Source organism: Phacochoerus africanus, chromosome 3 (assembly GCF_016906955.1).
Source record: "Phacochoerus africanus isolate WHEZ1 chromosome 3, ROS_Pafr_v1, whole genome shotgun sequence".
NCBI classification, from domain to species: domain Eukaryota; kingdom Metazoa; phylum Chordata; class Mammalia; order Artiodactyla; family Suidae; genus Phacochoerus; species Phacochoerus africanus.
In genome coordinates, this window is record NC_062546.1 from 102,965,970 (window position 1) to 102,984,705 (window position 18,736).

An 18,736-nucleotide genomic window follows, 5' to 3' on the forward strand; every position below is an offset into this window, starting at 1 on the left:
GGAAAACATAGGCAGAACACTCTTTGACATAAATCACAGCAGTATATTTTTCGATCCACCTCCTAGAGTAATGATTAAATGAAAATAAACAAATGGAACCTAATTAAACCTAAAAGCTTTTAAACAGCAAAGGAAACCATAAAAAAAGGACAACCCATAGAATAGAAGAAAATATTTTCAAATGAAACTACCAACAAGGGATTAATCTCCAAAATATACAAACATCTCATGCAACTCAATATAAAAAAAAAACCCAATTAAAAAATAGGAAGATCTAAATAGACATTTCTCCAAAGAAGACAGATGGCAAAAAAAAAAAACACATAAAAAGATGCTCAATGTTGCAAACTATTAGAGAAATGCAAATCAAAACTACAGTGAGCTACACCAGTCAGAATGGTCATCATCAAAGAGTCTACAAACAATAAACATTGGAGAGGATTAGGAGAAAGAGAACCCTGCTACACTGTTGGTGTGGATGTCAACTTGCACAGCCACTTTGGAAAACAGTATGGAGGATTACTCAAAAAACTATAAAATAGAACTATGATATGATCCAGCAATCCCACTCCTGGGCATCTACTCAGAGAAAATCATAATTCAAAAAACATAGATGCACCCTAATGTTCATTGCAGCATTATTTACAATAGCCAAGACATGGAAGCAGGAGTTCCTGTCATGGCTCAGTGGCTAACAAGCCAACTGGCATCCATGAGGACATGGGTTTGATCCCTGTCTCGCTCAGTGGGTTAAGGATCCAGCATTGCAGTGAGCTGTGGTGTAGGTCACCGACGCAGCTGGGATCTGGCATTGATGTGGCTGTGGCACACACTGGCAGCTGTAGCTCTGATTAGACCCCCTAGCCTGAAAACCTCCACCTGGTTCTGGTGTGGCCCCAAAAAAGCGAAAAAAAAAAAAAAAAAAGGAGAAAGGAATGGATAAAGAAGATGTGGTAAATATACACAATGAAATATTACTCACCCATAAAAAGGAAATAATGCCATTGCAGCAATGTGGATGGATGGACCTAGAGATTGTCATAAGAGAAATAAGTCAAAGAAAGACAAACACCATATGATATCACTTACATGTGGAAACTAAAAAAAGGATAAAAATGAACTCATTTGCAGAACAGAAACCGATTCACAGACTTTTCCTTTGTAAAGGGAACAGATGTGGGGGAGGGATGGATTGTGGGGTTGGGATTGGTATATGCACACTACTGTATATGGAATGAATGGTCAACAAGGATGTTCTGTATAGCATAAGGAACTCTACCCAATATTCTGTGACAACATATATGGGAAAAGAATATGAAAAAGAATAGATGTATGTATATGTATAACTGAATCACACTTTTGTAAATAGCAGAAATGATCACAACATTGTAAATCAACTATACTTTAATAAAACTTTAAAAAATAGAAAAAAAGACATAATTGAGATCATAAAGATAAGAGATACATGCTAGTAAGAATATGGAGAAAAGGGAACATTTGTTTTCTACTTGGGGGAATGTAAATTGGGACAGCCACTACGGAGGACAAAATATGCAGTTTCCTTAAAAAATTATTCTGGTTAAAAATGGTCATATAGGAGACTTCTGAACTCCCCTTCTCCCATGGACAGACTGAATTTATAGCTGCAAATGAGAAGAATTTCCTCTGAAAGACATCCAGCTGAGCAATTCCTACTCATTGAGCAAATGAGAAAACCACCCACATTGAAATAGGTAGGAGGGGCTGAAACACAGTCTCAGCACAAACCCCACCCCCTAGCACGATGACATACATTCAGGAGGAACAACTCCCAGCTTCTCCCTGAAGAGGGAAGGGTTTGAACTCAAAACCTAGCACCCCAACTTTTAAACTTCCACCCAAGATACAGGCCCCCAAACACCTAGCACTAACGGCCACCAGGGCTTGCATCCACAAGACCCACAAAGTATAAGAAACAATGGGCTCATAGGACTCACGGTGGCCATCCCCCTCAAGGCACAGCACAGAATCAGCAGGCTGACATGCCCATCTCAGACTTTCCATGATATAGGCCTATTTGTGTATCTTAAAATCTTCAGTCTGATGGTCAGGCTTCTAGTTTAACACACATGTAGGGGCTGACTGGGATCTTCTCTGCAGGCCAGCAAGGTTGGTTGGCCCCATCTTTCCATTCTCCTTCTGCCCCATGCCAGGTCACCAGTACTTCCCTGAAAGGAGATGTGTGTATGTCTGATTCTCTGACTTCTTCACCTGCCACCCTGGGGTCACATTCCCTGGCTCTGGTGGCCAACAGAGCCTATACCCACCAGTCCCTAACAAACCAACCATTCTCAACGGGGTATTCCCCACAGCTCAGGCCAGGGGGGTAGGGAACAGAAATGCCCATTTCTAGGTCTTTCCCTAAAAGAGGTCTATTTGCATTCTTTAAAAGTTGTTGTTGCCGTGAGCTGTGGTGTAAGTTGCAGATGCGGCTCCAATCCCGCATTGCTATGGCTCTGACAGAGGCCAGCAGCTACAGCTCTGATTCGTCCCCTAGCCTGGGAACCTCCATATGCCATGGGAGCGGCCAAAGAAATGGCAAAAAGACAAAAGATAATAATAAAAAAATAAAAGTTGTTGCCTAAGAGTATGGCTTCTAATCAGCCTGCATTCATGTGGACAGAGAGCCTCTCCTTTGGGACACTGATGGTTCTTAGTGTGTGCTCAACTACTGGGAGCCAAAACCAACCACTACACCCCCTCACCCACACACAGGTGGAGGCTTGGTCAATCACAATGTTATGAAAGACTCAAGAGGTAAGGTTGGGTTGAAGGGTAAGTTTCACCTCTTAGACAAGACCACTCCCTTGAGGAAAGGTGGCTGTTTATCTAATGCACAGAAACCAAAACAAGAGTCAAGAAAATGAAAGAACCAGGAATATGTTCCAAACAAAAGAATAAGATAAAACTCCAGACACAGTACTTAATGAAGAAGAGATGAGTGATTTACCTGATAAAGAAATGGCCTAAGCCACACATTACTACATTGCAATAGAAAAAAAACGCCAATTTGCAGAATGAGAATGTCCCCACCAGAAGAACAAAATATCTACGATGTCTATGTGCAGGGTGCCTACTCTGGCTGCTCCCAATCTGGCAGCACAGAGGAATTTGGAGAAGGGATCCTCCCCCACCATAGGTCTGTGCCTCCATCTCTCAGGAACCAAAGGACCTCTGATTTTGACCAGAGTTTTAGAAAGTCTCTCACTAAAAAGATTAGCTTCTGAAAGAATTCTAACTTTGAGGACTCAACCTACTTCAGATATCAGATGGCAAATAGATGTCAAACCATCCCCTCGATAGACCTTAATCTTCTCAAGGTCACCAAAGCTGGTTAAAGCCTCCAGCTTCCAATAACATCCTTTTTTTCTCTGGGTTAGGATTAGCTTTGGCCATGATTTTCATACACACATGCATTCAGCAATGGCTCTAGAAGCTCCAAGGTCCCAGTTCTTTCCATCAATTCCCGTCATATATCCCTAAGTAGCTTTCCAAGCTTTAGGCATCATTTTTCATTCCATCACCCAGGAGAGAAGGGAAGCACCCCTTCCTTATAAGACACTTCCCAGAGATCTCACAACACCTCTGTTTCTATTTCATTGACCAAAATGTAGTCAGCATGGCCAAACCTGGCCACAGGGGTAAGTTAGGAAAGGCAGTCATTGAGGTGCATGGCAGTCTTCCCAGATTAATTTTGGATTCTTCCAACAGAGAAGGGAATCTCTGCCTCTACTTCCAGTTTGAAAATAAATGTTTCCAGGCCTGTCAGTATATGCCAGAAGTTGCCAGCTGCCACTGCCTCTGTGTGTGTGGGGAGGGGGGGGGTGTCTTTCCTCTTCCAGGGTGTGGGAGAAGAAGAATGGCTGTCTACATTAGCAATGTCTAAATCACAGTTTAGCTGGCTTAAGTGCCCAGTGATACCTGGATTTGGCAAGACCATTATAAGGGCCTTCTAGGAGTTCCCTGGTGGCTCAGTGGGTTAAAGATCTGGTCTTGCAGCTGTGGCACAGATTCGATCCCTGGCCAGGGAACCTCTGCATGCCACAGGTATGATGGTGGTGGGGGGGAACTCCAACCAAAACAAGCCTTTTATCAGTCACCTCCTGTGCTGTGCATAGTAATTGTAATCTATGTATATTAAAGGCAATTGTTGCTGATGTTACTTGTTACATGTTTATTATTGTTACATATTATTGTTATTCTCTGGTATTAAATGTAAAGCTGACTTGTTCTTCTCTGTACCATGAGCACAGAAAGCTGAGTGCTCATTTCAGGATAAGACTGTGGCCTCTCCCTGAAGAGGTTGGCATGGCACTGACCTCACCTTTCCATCACATACCCATTTCTCCTCAATGTTCTCTTTGGACTGCTTATTTATTCTGCAGGCATCATTGTAAGTTACTGAAGCGTTTACTTGCAACAATCCGAAACCTACAACTAACAAAAACAAGTTATCACCATATGTCAAGCTTAAGTATTTCACAAAGACAAAATCAGAAAGGAAGAGTCACAACTGAAGGGTGCTGCCAAGATCCCGAGTCACACCTAAAGCAGTTTGTGGGAGAAACAGGTGCTGGATATTACTATCTGCAGACCAGCTGCTGCTTGCAGGGTGGCTGGAAAGCAGATGTAGGTCAGGCCAGGACTTCGTGGCTGCCGCACTTGAATGGTACTTGGCACAGCCTTGGAGCAAGTGTGGCCTGACTGTGAAAAGACTTGGAGACCACGAAGTGAGTGTGATTTTAACCTTAGAAGAGAGAAGCCGTTGAAGGGTTTTCAGAGGAAGAAAAGCAAGATCAGAAAGGTGGCACTGGCAGCAGCATGGCAAGGATGTGAACTAGAACAATGGCCCAGGTGAGAGGAGTTCAAGGGCTCAGTGAAGTCTATAGTACCAGTGGGGAAGAAAGGATAAGTCAAAAAAGCATCTATGAAAGAAAGGAATTTAAACAAAGAAAGGAGTCCAAGCAGTTGGGTAATATATAGGATGGGATATGTGAAGATGAAGCCAAGAAAAGGTTCAAGGGCAACTTCAAGTCCTGTAATACCAAATAGAAGATTCAGGGAGAAGAGCAAGGTGTGGTGTTGGAGATACTTTCTGTTAAGAACATTTAAAATTCTTGCAGAAGTTCCAGGCTCAGGTGTCAAGAAAGCAGATTTTGGAACTCCTGACATGGCATAGCAGAAATGAATACAACTAGGAACCATGAGGTTTCGGGTTCAATCTCTGGCATTGCTCCGTGCATTAAGGATCCGGCCTTGCTGTGAGCTGTGGTATAGGTTTCAGACATGGCTTGATCCTGTGTTGCTGTGGCTGTGGAGTAGGCCAGCAGCTGTAGCTCCAATTAGACCCCTAGCCTGGGACCCTCCATATGCTGCGGGTGCAGCCTGAAAAAGCAAAAAAAAAAAAAAAGCAAGCAGATTTTTGTTTAACGCTTATAGCTCAGGATAAGTCATTTATAGCTTTGGGGGTTGTTAGCAAATAGTAGATTAGTAGATTAGCCAAACTCATAGATTGGAAACAGATTCACTCAAGGACATCTGGGGAACCGGATGGCTGAATGCAGCGGGGGTGTATTTGGTAGGCAAGGACTGATCATAGCCTTAAAATTGCTGAGTGAAGGACTGAACATCTAACATATGGGGCAACAATGGTCTGGACAGAAGCTACAAAGAGGAAGAAACAGCCTCAAAGCACCTTCTCTGGTAAGAAAAACACCAAGAGTATTTCAACAAATTGCAGTAACTTATGGTAGGTTCCCCCTCCCTAGAGGCGTGCTCAGGGTAGGGTTGAAAGACAAGGGCATTTACCATGCCCTGGGAGAGGGGGAGGGGCAAGGTCTGGGGGTGCTTTCAGCAGCAAGGAAACTTGAGCTAGAGCTCAGTGGGCTCTAGTTGCAGAGAATTTTCTCCAGTTACAGAGAAAGAACATTCCAGCAGGAATGACAGTGCTTACGAAATGCCAAGGCACCAAACGGCCTGGCTGTTTTAGACAATGTGTGTGGCTTGCGTGACTTTAGAAGACAGCAAGCAATGGACTCTAGTGGTAAAAAAGCATATCTGTACTGGGCAGGGAAGGGCTTCACAGTCATCCCAAAGGGCAGGAGAGCATATATCCCACAACAGATGTAAGGAGTCTTAGCAAGGTTGTTCTAAAACCAAGAATGCAAGCCTACTCAGTGTATTAGATAGAAGGGAATTTGGCATGAAAAATCAAAGAACTGATTCCAATAACTGAAGCCAGTTGCTGGAAGTCAGCTGGAACTCACAGGAGAGACAGTGGGCAGCTGTGCCTTCCTTCTCCTCCACATCCCCCTTTCTTTGGGGGCACATGGGTGGTGCAAGCTGCCTTTGTCTCTTGGCAAGCTCATTCTTTCAGAGCATCAGCACATGCTTGGGGTTTCCATGGCACCAATTAGGACAGCAATTGCATAAGACTTCTATGCTCTAGTATTTAGTCCTGTCTGTATCTGATGATCTTCACTACCTTGGATCCCCAACAGCAGAAGCTAGAGAGAGGGATTCCCTTGGACAAAGCTGATTCTATGGATCTGCCTCACTTAGGAGTGCCTCTGGGGAACACTGCCAAAGAAGGGAACATGGATTAGGAAAGCACCCCCTATATTTCTACATGGTGGCAGTGTGCTAGGGCTATCCAATAAATCCTGGAGAAAAAAAGTGGCCCATTTTCCTGGAGTGCAAATTTCCTCTTTAATTCATTCAACTTTTCATTATTTCTACATCCTGGATCAATGCTTAGCAAATAAGAGTAAAAAATGAAAAATCCTATCTCTCCAGGAGCCTACATATAGCAAAGGGGAGATAGATAATGCATATTATATCACATAGAAATAAATGTAATATATAATAGTATAAGGAGGAAATAGATTAAGATTAGTTTTGGTTGCAATTAGCAAAAACGTAAAACAAGCTCAAACGAGTTAAAAGTTTTGTTTTGTTGCTTTCAAGAAGTCTTGAGGTAGTAAGTCCAATGTTGATATGATGTTCCATAGCATCAGGAATTCAAGTTATTTTCATATGATTTTTCTGCCTTGTGTGCCTGCCAACTAGGCCACTGGAACTCCAGTCATTACATATGATTTCACCCAAAAAGAAGGCACAGAATGCATCCCATACCCAACATACACCACTTTCTTTTACATTTCATTGGCTAGTCAGACCATCTAGGTGCAAGAAAAGCTGGGAAACAGTATTTTAGGGAGCCATGTGCTTAGGTAAAAATTAAGGATCTAATTATTATAAAATGGAAGTGTAGCTATTGGAGAAAACTAGCAGTGTCTGTTGCAAGGCCAGCAGTAACAAATGGGCACACATGCCTTTTACAATGGTTAAGGAACAGTCTCTTTGGTAACATTTGATAGAGGCTGAGAAAGAAGTGAGGAGAGGAACATTCCAGATTCTGGGAAGGCCTGTCGTGCTCAATGCATAGGAAGGACAGCAACAGGTCAGGATGACTGACTCTTCAAAATGACCAGAGTAACTTAAAGATCAAGCAAAACCAGTTCATTACTGCAGTAAGAATATCATCTAGGTGGGAGAAGAGAGGGCGTTTATGGGGCTCGGAGGTCTGGGTTTGAGTGGTTTTAGGGGAGATCTTTCCATGTGGGGACCTAACTGGGACTGGGCAGTTTGTGGTAGGAGCGCCCGATGGTGGACCCAGCTGGGCGAGGGCTTCTCTCAGCTCAGACCCATGGAGCGACCCACTGTCCTGAGAGGATTTGCCCAGGTGAGCCAGCTGCTGCTATAAGAAGCGGCTGGCCAGGCGGCCTATCATCTACGTCAGTGGGATTTCCAGAGATTTCCAAAGACAACAGGTTACTGGTTTACCACCTTATCTTCCTGGGACAAAAGGAATAAAGTCATGTTGAAGAAGGGTTGGTCCTGACCAGTTGCTGCCCAGCTGAAGCTGGGAGTCTGAGGCCAAGGCTTGGAGCAGGGGATGGGGAGGGGTGTCCGTGAGGCCTGGGGAGGAGGGCAAGGCGGGACTTGATTCAGATTTTACTCTGAGATGGGAGTGCAGTTGACCCCCCCCCTTTTTTTAGGGCCACATACACGGCATATGGAAGTTCCCAGGCTAGGGGTCCTATCAGAGCTACAGCTGCCGGCCTACGCCACAGCCACAGCAATGCCAGATCCGAGCCGTGTCTGCTACCCACACCAAAGCTCGTGGCAGAGCTGGATCCTTAGCCCACTGAGCCAGGCCAGGGATCGAACCCGAAACCTCATGGTTCCTAGTGGGACTCGTTTCCGCTGTGTCAGGACGGGAACTCTGAGTTGACCATTGAACAGCACAAGTGTAAACTGCAGAGGTCCACTTATTCCTGGACTTTTTTCAGTGGTCAATACCACAGCACTGGAGGAACCACCTATACGTTATAGACGGATTTCATTGGCATGGGGCTTCAGTGCTCTTCCCCCAAGTTGTTGGAGGGCCAAATGTCTCAAGCAGAGGATTAACAGATGGATTTAAACACGGTCCTACTGCATAGCACAGAGAACTATATTCAATGTCCTACGATAAACCATAATGGAAAAGGATATTTAAAAGTTGTATATTACTTAAACATGTTCGTTGCTGTACTGCAGAAATCAACACAACATTGTAAATCAACTATACTTCAATTTAAAAAAGCAACACAGAAGGATCACCTTGGCTGCTGCACTCATTTGCTCAGGCTGCCCTAACAAAACTCCACAGACTGAAGGTTTAGATAATAGAAATTGTCCCTCTTTTCTGGGGGCTAGACATCCCCAATCAAGGTGTCTTCAGGGTTTTTGCCAAGGCCCGGGAGGCAGGATCTGTCCCAGGCCCCCTCCTTGGCTTTGGGGACCACATTTCCGGTCTTTCTTCACATCGTCCTTTTTTGTGTTCTGTCCCAATTTCCCCTTCTTACAAGGAGGCCAGCTGTATTAGATGAAGCTCACCCTAAGGACCTCATTTTATCCTAATCACCGCTTTAAGACCTATCTCCAAATAATGTCACGTCCCAAGGTGCAGGGGGTAGTAGGACTTAGTGAATTTTGAAGGGGACAGAGTTTACTCTTAACAGCTGCTGTGCAGGCGATACAGGGGGCTCAGGGGCGAAAAATGGGGAGGAGGGCTACTGCATTTGAACATGCGAGGGAGGATAGCACCTCCTCAGGTGAGAAGGGGAACAGTTCTGAGTGAATGTGATGGTGAAACTAATAGTTTGCAGAGGGATTGGCTGTGGGATGGGGAAGAGTCAAGAATGATGCTTTTAGCCACTGATAGATTAGAACTGCTGCTCCCAGAGCACCTTCCTTCCTGCCTCAGGACCTTTGCACTTGTTTCCTCAGCCCCAAATTCTCTCATCTTCCTTATGCTCACCATTCCAATTTTAGCTTAAATGCCCCCTACCAAGAGGGGCACTTCCTTACCTTGTGATTAAAGGGGCCACACCACAACTCCATCACCCTGTTTTAGTTCTGTGCCTGCCCTTCTTACTTGACCACCTCTCATCACTGCTATGGGAATGACACCGGGACAGGGATCTGATTTGCCTTAGCCATGGCTGTAAAACCAGCTCTTAGACCAGGGCCTGGCCTGTAGCAAGCACTCGGTAAGTGATTGAAGGACCTAGCGCCCAATGGACGTGGCAGCCAGGGTGCAGGGACATAGAACCCCCTTGAGGTTTCCCGCCTGGAGAACTAGGGAGATGAGTAACCCACCTCAGTCTGGCTTTGATAGTCTTGCTCATTTACTGGGAAGCTGAGAGGTGTGCTGCTGAAGCCAGTCAGCTGGGATGCACACCCTAGATTTCGAAGGCTGGTTGTCTTTCTCTGCTCTGCCTTCAGGCTGAGGCTTTCTGGCTGTAGAGTTCCAACTTCATCCCAATATTGAGTCACCAGCCAAAAGAAATGGAGGAGCATTTCTGGGAGCTCCTTTGGCAGAGTGAGCCGCTTTGTTTCCAGACCCCCACCTCCATCTCCACTAGAGTCTCAGAAGCCCTAAGGGAGTTGGTTCATCCCCCAAACTCATTTTTGTGGCAACAGAAGCAGGGCTACTGTGATTGTCCTAGACCAGTGGTTCAGGAACTCTTCACCTGAGGGGTTTTTTAAACCCACGTGATACCTACTCCTATTAACTACATTGGAGATTAAAGTAACAAGTTTAAAATATTCAGTAATTCCTTTTAGAAAATAGTAAGCCCATTATGTACTCTTTAATGAAAAAAATTTCAGAAAGACTTAGGCACTGTTTGTTGTTGTTGTTGTTTTGTCTCCTTTTGCCTTTTCTGGGGCTGCTCCCAAGGCATATGGAGGTTCCCAGGCTAGGTGTCTAATTGGAGCTGTAGCTTCTGGCCTATGCCAGAGCCATAGCAATACAGGATTGAGCTATGTCTGCGACCCACACCACAGCTCATGGCAACGTCGGATCCTTAACCTTCTGAGCAAGGTCAGGGATCGAACCTGCAACCTCATGGTTCCTAGTTGGATCCATTAACCACTGAGCCACGACAGGACTCCAGATTTTTTTTTTTTTTTTTTTTGGTTAAATCTTAGTCTGGCTTGATTGAATACAGTCAGATTCTCTGCATTCAATCTGTTACCCCCGCTTTTTTTGGTTGAAGCAGATGAAGAAAATCCAGCCTCAATCAGATATATGATTGGAAAAGGAAGGAGTTTAACCGTCTTCAGATAATATGATTTCATCATAGTAAAACTCAAGAAACTGGTAGTTTCTTAAAGGTTATTAGCAATGTGGAGTTTGACATATGAAGTTTTTGTACCCTGCTACATTAAAATCCATTGATCTTGCACTTTGAAATAACCACTGACCCATGATTTTTAGACTCCAAACAATGATTTACAAAATACTGATCCACTGACCTAGGCAGATCTTCTAAGTGATGACATACAATATTGAAAAATCAGATGACATACAATATTGAAAAATCAGAATGGTTCGTATCAGCACAGAACACAAAGAAGTACATGTATTGGGAACATGTCAAGTTCATGAGAACAAATTCTAATTTTCATTTAAAGATCCTTGCGTTTTATTATCAGCAGTATTATCAATTCTTTTTCTTAAAGTGACAGATTCCTTTTGTTTGTCTGAGAAAGTATCTACCAGAATAACCATAGCTTATTATTATTTCAAATAAGAATTATGTTCTATAAGAATTATGCTCTATAAAAAAAAAGTAGCTGAGCTCACAAATCAGTTTTCCTCCAGAGAATGACTGCACAATCTGGGCGCATGTGTGTTTCATGCATACTCACCATACAGTCACACAGAATGTTATGATGATGTGTTCCCAGAGGTCAGAATTTAATAGAATTAATGTTTATTGCTTCATCAAGAAAGCTATGTAAAACGAGTGTTTTCTGCCACGAGTCTGTGATAATGAACACGTAGCCACCAGGCACTCTGGTATACCACTGCCTTGATGTTAAGGTGCTAGCAGGCTTACCCACCATGGTCATGGCAAAAGCGGTATTTAACAGAATTAATTTTTTTTATTGCTTTGTTAAGGATTTTAAGTGAAACAAGTGTTTTTCACCTTGAGTCCATGATGATGGGCATATGGCTACCATGTGCTCTCGTGTCACTGCCTTGATGCTAAGGCACTGGCAGGCTTACCCACCATCGTCATGGCAAATTTAAAGCAAATAACATTTCACTGTCATCATGAAACTATTTTTGACTTCAGACCACCCCAAAATAGTCTTGGGGAGCTTCAAAGGTCAAAGTCCACACTTTAAGCCACTGCCTTGAAAGGATCACAGCCTGACTGGGGAGAGCAGAGAATCAACTTCCCCCAGAGCACAGGAACTATGTTGGGGAGGAAAGGCTATCAGGTGTAAATGGAAATCTTAGGGATGGGGGAGCGGCGGATGAAAAAATATCCACTAACACAAGCACACTAACTAGAAAGTTATTACAACCATAACCCCCAAGTCAGATTTGAGACAGATATGAGTAAGAATTCCATATTTAGTTCAGTATTTAAAAGTGTTGTTTAAATCTTTTAGAACAAGACTACCTTCTTGGTTAAGTTTGACTAGTAAACATTAAATAAAAAAATCCAAGCTTGAATGGGGGCTGACCAAACAGAGGTAAAGTACTGGGCCACAGTTCTAAGTTGTCAGTGAAGAGAAGGTATTCCTGTTCCAGATCCTTCCATTCTTTCACACCCAGTTTCCCTTGGCTTCTAAGGGCACTACGTTCAGATAGCACCATCCTGTTACCATATAGGGTAGTCAGTTTACACAGCAGCTGATTAGATTACAGCATTAATTACACGCCACACCCGAGTTCCTGTGGGATCAACTAGGATGCCCTAGGGGCCTCAGACACAGTCAGACCTCAAAGCATTCAGCAGGAATGTTCTGCAGTTAACAAAATTTTAAGTTTGACACAATTAATGTTACTCAACTCTGCTCTGTTAGATTGCTCTGTGGAAATTTCAAAACCTCTTGAGAATTAATACTTTATTTTAGCATCATGCCAAGTAAAATTTAGTGAAGATTATAAAATTATTATCCTGTATTTTTTCTAGTATGCTCATTTTTACTTTTTTAGATTAACTGGTATGCTTCAATCCTCCTTTCTGGCTTTTTTGGTGTAAGTGGTCATGTTTGTTTACATTTTCCCCTAATACGCAGGTGTACCAACACTTTTTTTTTTTTTTTAGATAAATTCCCTCTTTCCCCTCAGATTTTAAATGCCACTTTCATGAGACACAACACAAAATACACATACACAGTACCTGGGTTTCTGGACTCACTGAGCCATCTGCTTCCTTACTAGCAACATACTTTTACGATAGTTTTACCGTGTGTTGTGGTACCTTGGAAAAATCCCTCAGTGTTTTAGTTTCCTATTGTTGCCATACACATTACCACATACTTAGGAACTTAAAAAATCAATATAGCTTACGGTTCAGAGGTCAGAAGTCCACAACGGGTCTCACTGGAGGAGCTAAGGTACCAAAAGCAGGGCTGTGTCTTTCTCCTGGGGCACTGGGGACAGTTGCACCCTCGACTTTGCTGGGCTCTCCTGCCTGCCCTGCTTCCTTGGCCCCGGCCCCTTCCTCCAGCTTGGAAGCAGGAGGGTGAGAGGAGCTTTCCTTAGGCACCACACTGCCCTCCTTCCCTGCTGCCTCTTCCACTTTTAAGGGCCCTGGCGACTACACTAGGCCTACCAGGACAAGCCAGGCTCTTGCTTTAAGGTGATCTGATTAGCAATCCCAATTCCACCTGTGCCCTGTATGCACCTTTGCCATGCAAATTAGTAATCATAGGTTCTAGAAATTATACGGAGGTCTTTGGATGGACAGCATTCCATCTGCCATATTCAGGATTCCACCTTCTCAAACATTTTTTGAGTAGTTTTGCTACATGAATTTTAGAAGGTATTGGATGAGGTCCCACTGTACTCTCCCTCACTTCTCCCCCATCAAAAAACAAACATATTTAACGTTTGAGTATGTGTTAAAGTCAGCATGTGATGCTGAATATTTTATTCATCCTAATCATCAAGGATAAAGTTTCCATTTACCATGTGAGAGGAAGGACAATTACTTTCCTACAGAAAATATAAAATGGTTTTCATATCAAAAGAAAGGTATACTTTTATCACCAATCTACAATTGTTACCTGAGAATATTTTACTTTTGTGGTTAGGTCAGCTTGCATTTATATGGTCAACAAAAATTTTTTCTCATTATAAATAAATATTCATGTTCAAATCCCATTTTCTGCTTGTAACCATGTGTTCTTAAAGGGCTTTCCACTGGAGTTCCCGTCGTGGCGCAGTCGTTAACGAATCCGGCTATGAACCATGAGGTTGCGGGTTCGGTCTCTGCCCTTGTTCAGTGGGTTAACGATCCGGTGTTGCCGAGAGCTGTGGTGTAGGTTGCAGACGCGGCACGGATCCAGCGTTGCTGTGGCTCTGGCATAGGCCAGTGGCTACAGCTCCGATTTGACCCCTAGCCTGGGAACCTCCATATGCCGCGAGAGCAGCCCAAAGAAATAGCAAAAAGACAAAAAAAAAAAAAAAAAGGGGGGGCTTTCCACTGCACCAGCTGAGGCAGGTCTATGCCCCACAGCACCTGTTTCCACCCCACCTTAGATTAAACCAAATTCTACCTGGTTACCCAAGCCTGAAGCTGGGAGGCATTCTTCACCCTGCCCTCCCCTACCTTATCACCAAGGTCAAGTGACTCCCATGGATCTCACCTTCCAGCTATCTCCTGCCAAAGTCACCTCTTTTGCTTATTTTTCTCCTTTATTTATGTTCGTCTGTGTGTAAGTAAATCCCACTGCCCACCCCAGGCAGCAAGGGTCATGACCTCAGGGCCTTTACCTGTTCTTTATCTCTGACACCCAGCAGGTGGGATCTGTAACACTGGATACATATTTGCTGAATCCATACTTCTTTATAAAAACTTGCAACAATACAGGAAGTCCAGCTGACTTTTATCTGATTATACTTCCCCTTCCCTGAGAAAACCACTCATCAGTAGTTTCTAGATATTTACATTTAGAAATATACTGCCATGAGCTGTGGTGTAGGCCAGCAGCTGTAGCCCTGATTCAACCCCTAGCCTGGGAACCTCCATGTGCTGCAGGTGTGGCCCTAAAAGCAAAAAACAAAACAAAAAAGAGAAATATATTGTTTTATTTACAGAAATGGGAAAATAGGGTATCTATTATCCAGCAACTTGCCTTTTCACGTAACGTGGAGATCTATGACAATACACATGGGTTTACATGTTCCGTTTTAACTGCCGCAAAGCACTTCACGTCTCAGCTTTGGGTACTTACGTATCCACTGTGCTACTGACATTCATTTAAGGAGATTTATTGATTCAAGGTACTGTCCATTTTTAGTCAATACTGCCCAATTCCCCCCCAAAAAGGCTGTCCATGGTAAGTCATTTCTTGTCCCGATATGATACATAGTCACTACCAAAGTCTAAACCACCACTATCTCTAGCTGGGGGTTTAGCAACAATCTCTAAAGTGCCTCCAACACACTCTTCACATTGCCTGAAATAATCTTTTTTTTTTTTAAATCAAATTTTATCATGTCACTTCCCTCTGTAAAATATTTCAGTGGCTTATCAGGATCTTTGGGATAGAGTCTTCCCTTTCCTGACTCAACCCCCATTATCCCTGGCTCCTCCCCCAACCACTTACTTTCTCTACCAGTAACATTCAAGTTGGGCCATGGGTATCCCTGATAATAGGAATGAGGAGATTTAAGGGACTCAATTGTCAGACGCTCAGCTTTCCTAAGTTTCTCAGGTCTGCCTGAGAAGACTCCTGGAGTCCAGACCTACCTTGCATTTCACAATGGCCCCACCCACTGGCCCACCCCAGTCTTACTAGCCATCTGCACAGAGGTGAGAAGGTGTGATAAACTCAGGGCACCAAAGGATAATCTGACAATTTCTCTTAATTAAAGAACCCATAAGACAGGTGTTTCCAATAAAACTTTACCTTTGTTTACATCAATTATCAGCTTATGTGATATACATTCATTAAATTGTATATTGCTCACAATAGTCATAGCTCATTCCAGAAGAAATTTAACTCTTAGGACCTTGATGACAAAGTGTGATCAATATAAGACTTGGAAATATAAAATATATTCCATTAAGATAAACTATGTGGTGGAAAGGAATGAAAACATGTTTTCAAGGAGACAAAGGATCAATGTAAAATCCTAATTGATAAAAATCTTAAGTATTGTTTTTTTGGCTGTGCCCTGGCCAGGAAGTTCCTGGGCCAGGAATCAAACCCAAGCCACAATAGCAACCCAAGCCACTGCAGTGACAACGTTGGATCCTTAAATCACTGGACCAGAGGGGAACTCCAAATCCTAAGTATTTTTTTTAAATGGAGGATGGTGGTATTAAATTACTATGGTATTTATAACCCGTAGAGACCATTTAAAAGACTTCTGTAAACACTTTATTTTAAAATTTTATCTACAACTATCAGAACTTATTTCTTTTGTAACTAATTAAACTTAGGATAAAAATAATTTTAGGAATTCCTCTCCTGGCACAGTGGAAATGAATCCAACTAGGAACCATGAGGTTGCAGATTCGATCCCTGGCCTCGTTCAGTGGGTTAAGGATCTGGCATTGCCGTGAGCTGTGGTGTAGGTCGCAGATGCAGCTGGGATCTGGCATTGCTGTGACTGTGGCGTAGGCTGGCAGCAATAGCTCCCATTAGACCCCTAGCCTGGGAACCTCCATATGCTACAGGTGCAGTCCTCAAAGGATAATAATAATAACAATAATTTTAGGCATTAGCTTAAAAATGTGTGAAGGAACTCCCATATGTGGCAGGTGTGGCCCTAAAAAGAAAAAAAAACAATTAAAATGTGTGAGGAAAATACACAACATACTTTTAGGAGGCATACGAGTAACAAAGACCATTGTGGCTCATTACCTTGCTCCACACAGGTCTCTTAGCCCTGAGAGCCTGTGGGCTCCTAGCTTCGGTCTTTCAGATGCACTTGGAAGGCTTGTCCTTACCACCTCCAGCTCTAGCATACCTAATTCCACCCTCAAGTTTCATTTCAAATATCACCCTACCTTAGAAGCCTTCTATGTGCCCAGACTAGATGAGCTCTCCTTAGTAGGTATGGAGTAACACCATGCAGTTCCCCTTTTCTTCAATATCATCCCACAGCTAACTGTTGGCTGAATGCAATCATCTTTTTACTGCTACACTCCGGTGCCACTGTTTGCAGACTAGGTTACGTGTGCACTTTGAAAGGAACTGTTTCAGTAGAGTGGAGGAAAAGGAAGTAAGATGGCAAGGGGTTCAAAATGTATGAGGTAAGGAAGTAGAGGCAGAGTGTGGGCTGATTATAGTTAAGAGGAGGGCAGGCAGAAAGGGTAAATCTGTGATTGTAGGTAGGGACAGAGCAAAGGGGTAACTATAGGTAGGGGCTGGGTTTGGATATAAGCAGGAAACAAGAGTGGCTCAAGTTCTCAGTGTCTGCATGCCAGAACATGGCACAAAACTTCACAACCTTCAGTAACTCACAGAAGGCAACATATTACACATATCACACATTCACCAGCTTCATGTGTACAGGTCAAAACCGGAACACTCAATCAACTTTCTCTTCAAACATTTTTCTAACCATAGAGATGTCTGGTCTCAATGAAAGGAAGTGTGAGCAGCATGGGCTGTACATACTGTCCACACCCAGGACTTTTCCCCTCCCAAATGAAATCAGTTCTCACAGCACAGGCATTCATTACTTTCTGCAGAAAGAGAGGAATCCCTGTTGACAACCTTTCAACATGTGTCCAGTTGGCAATTTATCTGTTCAAATACTTGTTCCTTGAGCAATCTCTATTCGCTTGGTTTTGTTCCTCAAGGTCACATGACATCATGTCAATCATGTACAGATAGTCAAAAAAAGTAGCCACCATCCTAGCCCTGATTAGAATGTTCCACTAATATATATGCCTTCCTGCATAAAATTACACCATGGGCTTGCATTCAAAAAAAAAATTTTTTTTTTTTTTTACTTAAACCATACTCACTGTAGCCAAAGTGCAGTAGGATTAACAGGGCCTCTGGGTCTGCTGTTTTTGTTTGTTTTGTTTAATTAGAGTATAGTGGGATTTTAAAAGTTTCTTCAGTTTCTGTTGTGGATCTGTTTTACATCAACAAAACAACTGCCCTGACTCCCTAGATTTTTGTTAAGGTCACAAAAGTAGGTCAGTTCTTTATGCCACATGTCCACACAAGCACTTTCAAGGACTACACAAAAAAACAAAGTTCCTCATAAACTATCAAAAAGAAGTCAAAGAGCCAGGCCCTGAGGACGTCAAGCAAGAGTGAACTTGGTAAGTTCTGATAAAACTGTGTAGAGTACCTTGTAAAAAGGATGCCCAGCTATGCGTAAACTTAGAGTGATGGAAGGATGGGGCCTGATTCAGAAGCACCCTAAGGGTGAGTGCAGGGATGGAGCGGGAGTCCTGTGCACCTGCTGCAGAGGAGGAAGCCTGGAAGGAGGTGTGGGGTGGAGTGAGGTAGAGAGGAAGACACCTTTAAAAAGAAGGTAAGCCTGGTCTGATGACCCAAGGCTGGCGCTCAGACAGCGCTTATGTCACTAGTGAAAGGGCCCGGATCATGTCCCGTCAGCCTTCCCACAGCAGGCCTGACAGGAGACCTCTTAGCGGGGAAGCCAAGGTCTGCAGCACCCCGTGTCACCTAAGTCGCTTTGAGAGCGCATTCCGGGGCACAGGGACCCTCAGGTACGGAAGCAGGAGGTGGAGCGTTCCCTCAGGCCAACCAGCACCCAGAATCCGACCGGGGTAGGGGAGGGGGGCGCAGAGCCGCCCACTCCCCTCAACCAGCACCCACCTTCACCCTGCTCCGCCGGGCAGTTGCCACCTCCCATCCTGCCTCGGGGCATGCGCAGTAGCCAGAGCCGGGCAGTCCACGCTTTCGGGCGGCAGTTGCGCTTCAACCGTCAGCCGCAATCGACCAATCCAGAGACGAGTTCTTGCCGCAGAGCCCTCCCCGCCCCCGACAGGGGACTATGGTAACGGGAAGCCAATCAGGAGGAACTTTGTTGGCGCGAAGTCCCGCCCCCGGCAGGGGCAGAGGGTGACGGGCGAGGGTCATGGGGTGTAAGTGATCCTGAGCAACCCTGTGCCCTAGGGCCGCG

General features: G+C 44.0%; 1 long non-coding RNA gene across 1 annotated transcript; it reads right to left on the reverse strand.

Moving 5' to 3' along the window:
* Positions 1–1,505: 1,505 nt before the first annotated feature.
* LOC125123072 (uncharacterized) lies at positions 1,506–18,513 on the reverse strand. The gene is made up of 3 exons (XR_007133970.1): positions 18,430–18,513; positions 4,379–4,476; positions 1,506–2,207 (listed from the first exon to the last, which is right to left on the reverse strand). It is a non-coding gene; the product is annotated as an uncharacterized LOC125123072 (long non-coding RNA).
* Between the last annotated feature and the right edge of the window lie 223 nt (positions 18,514–18,736).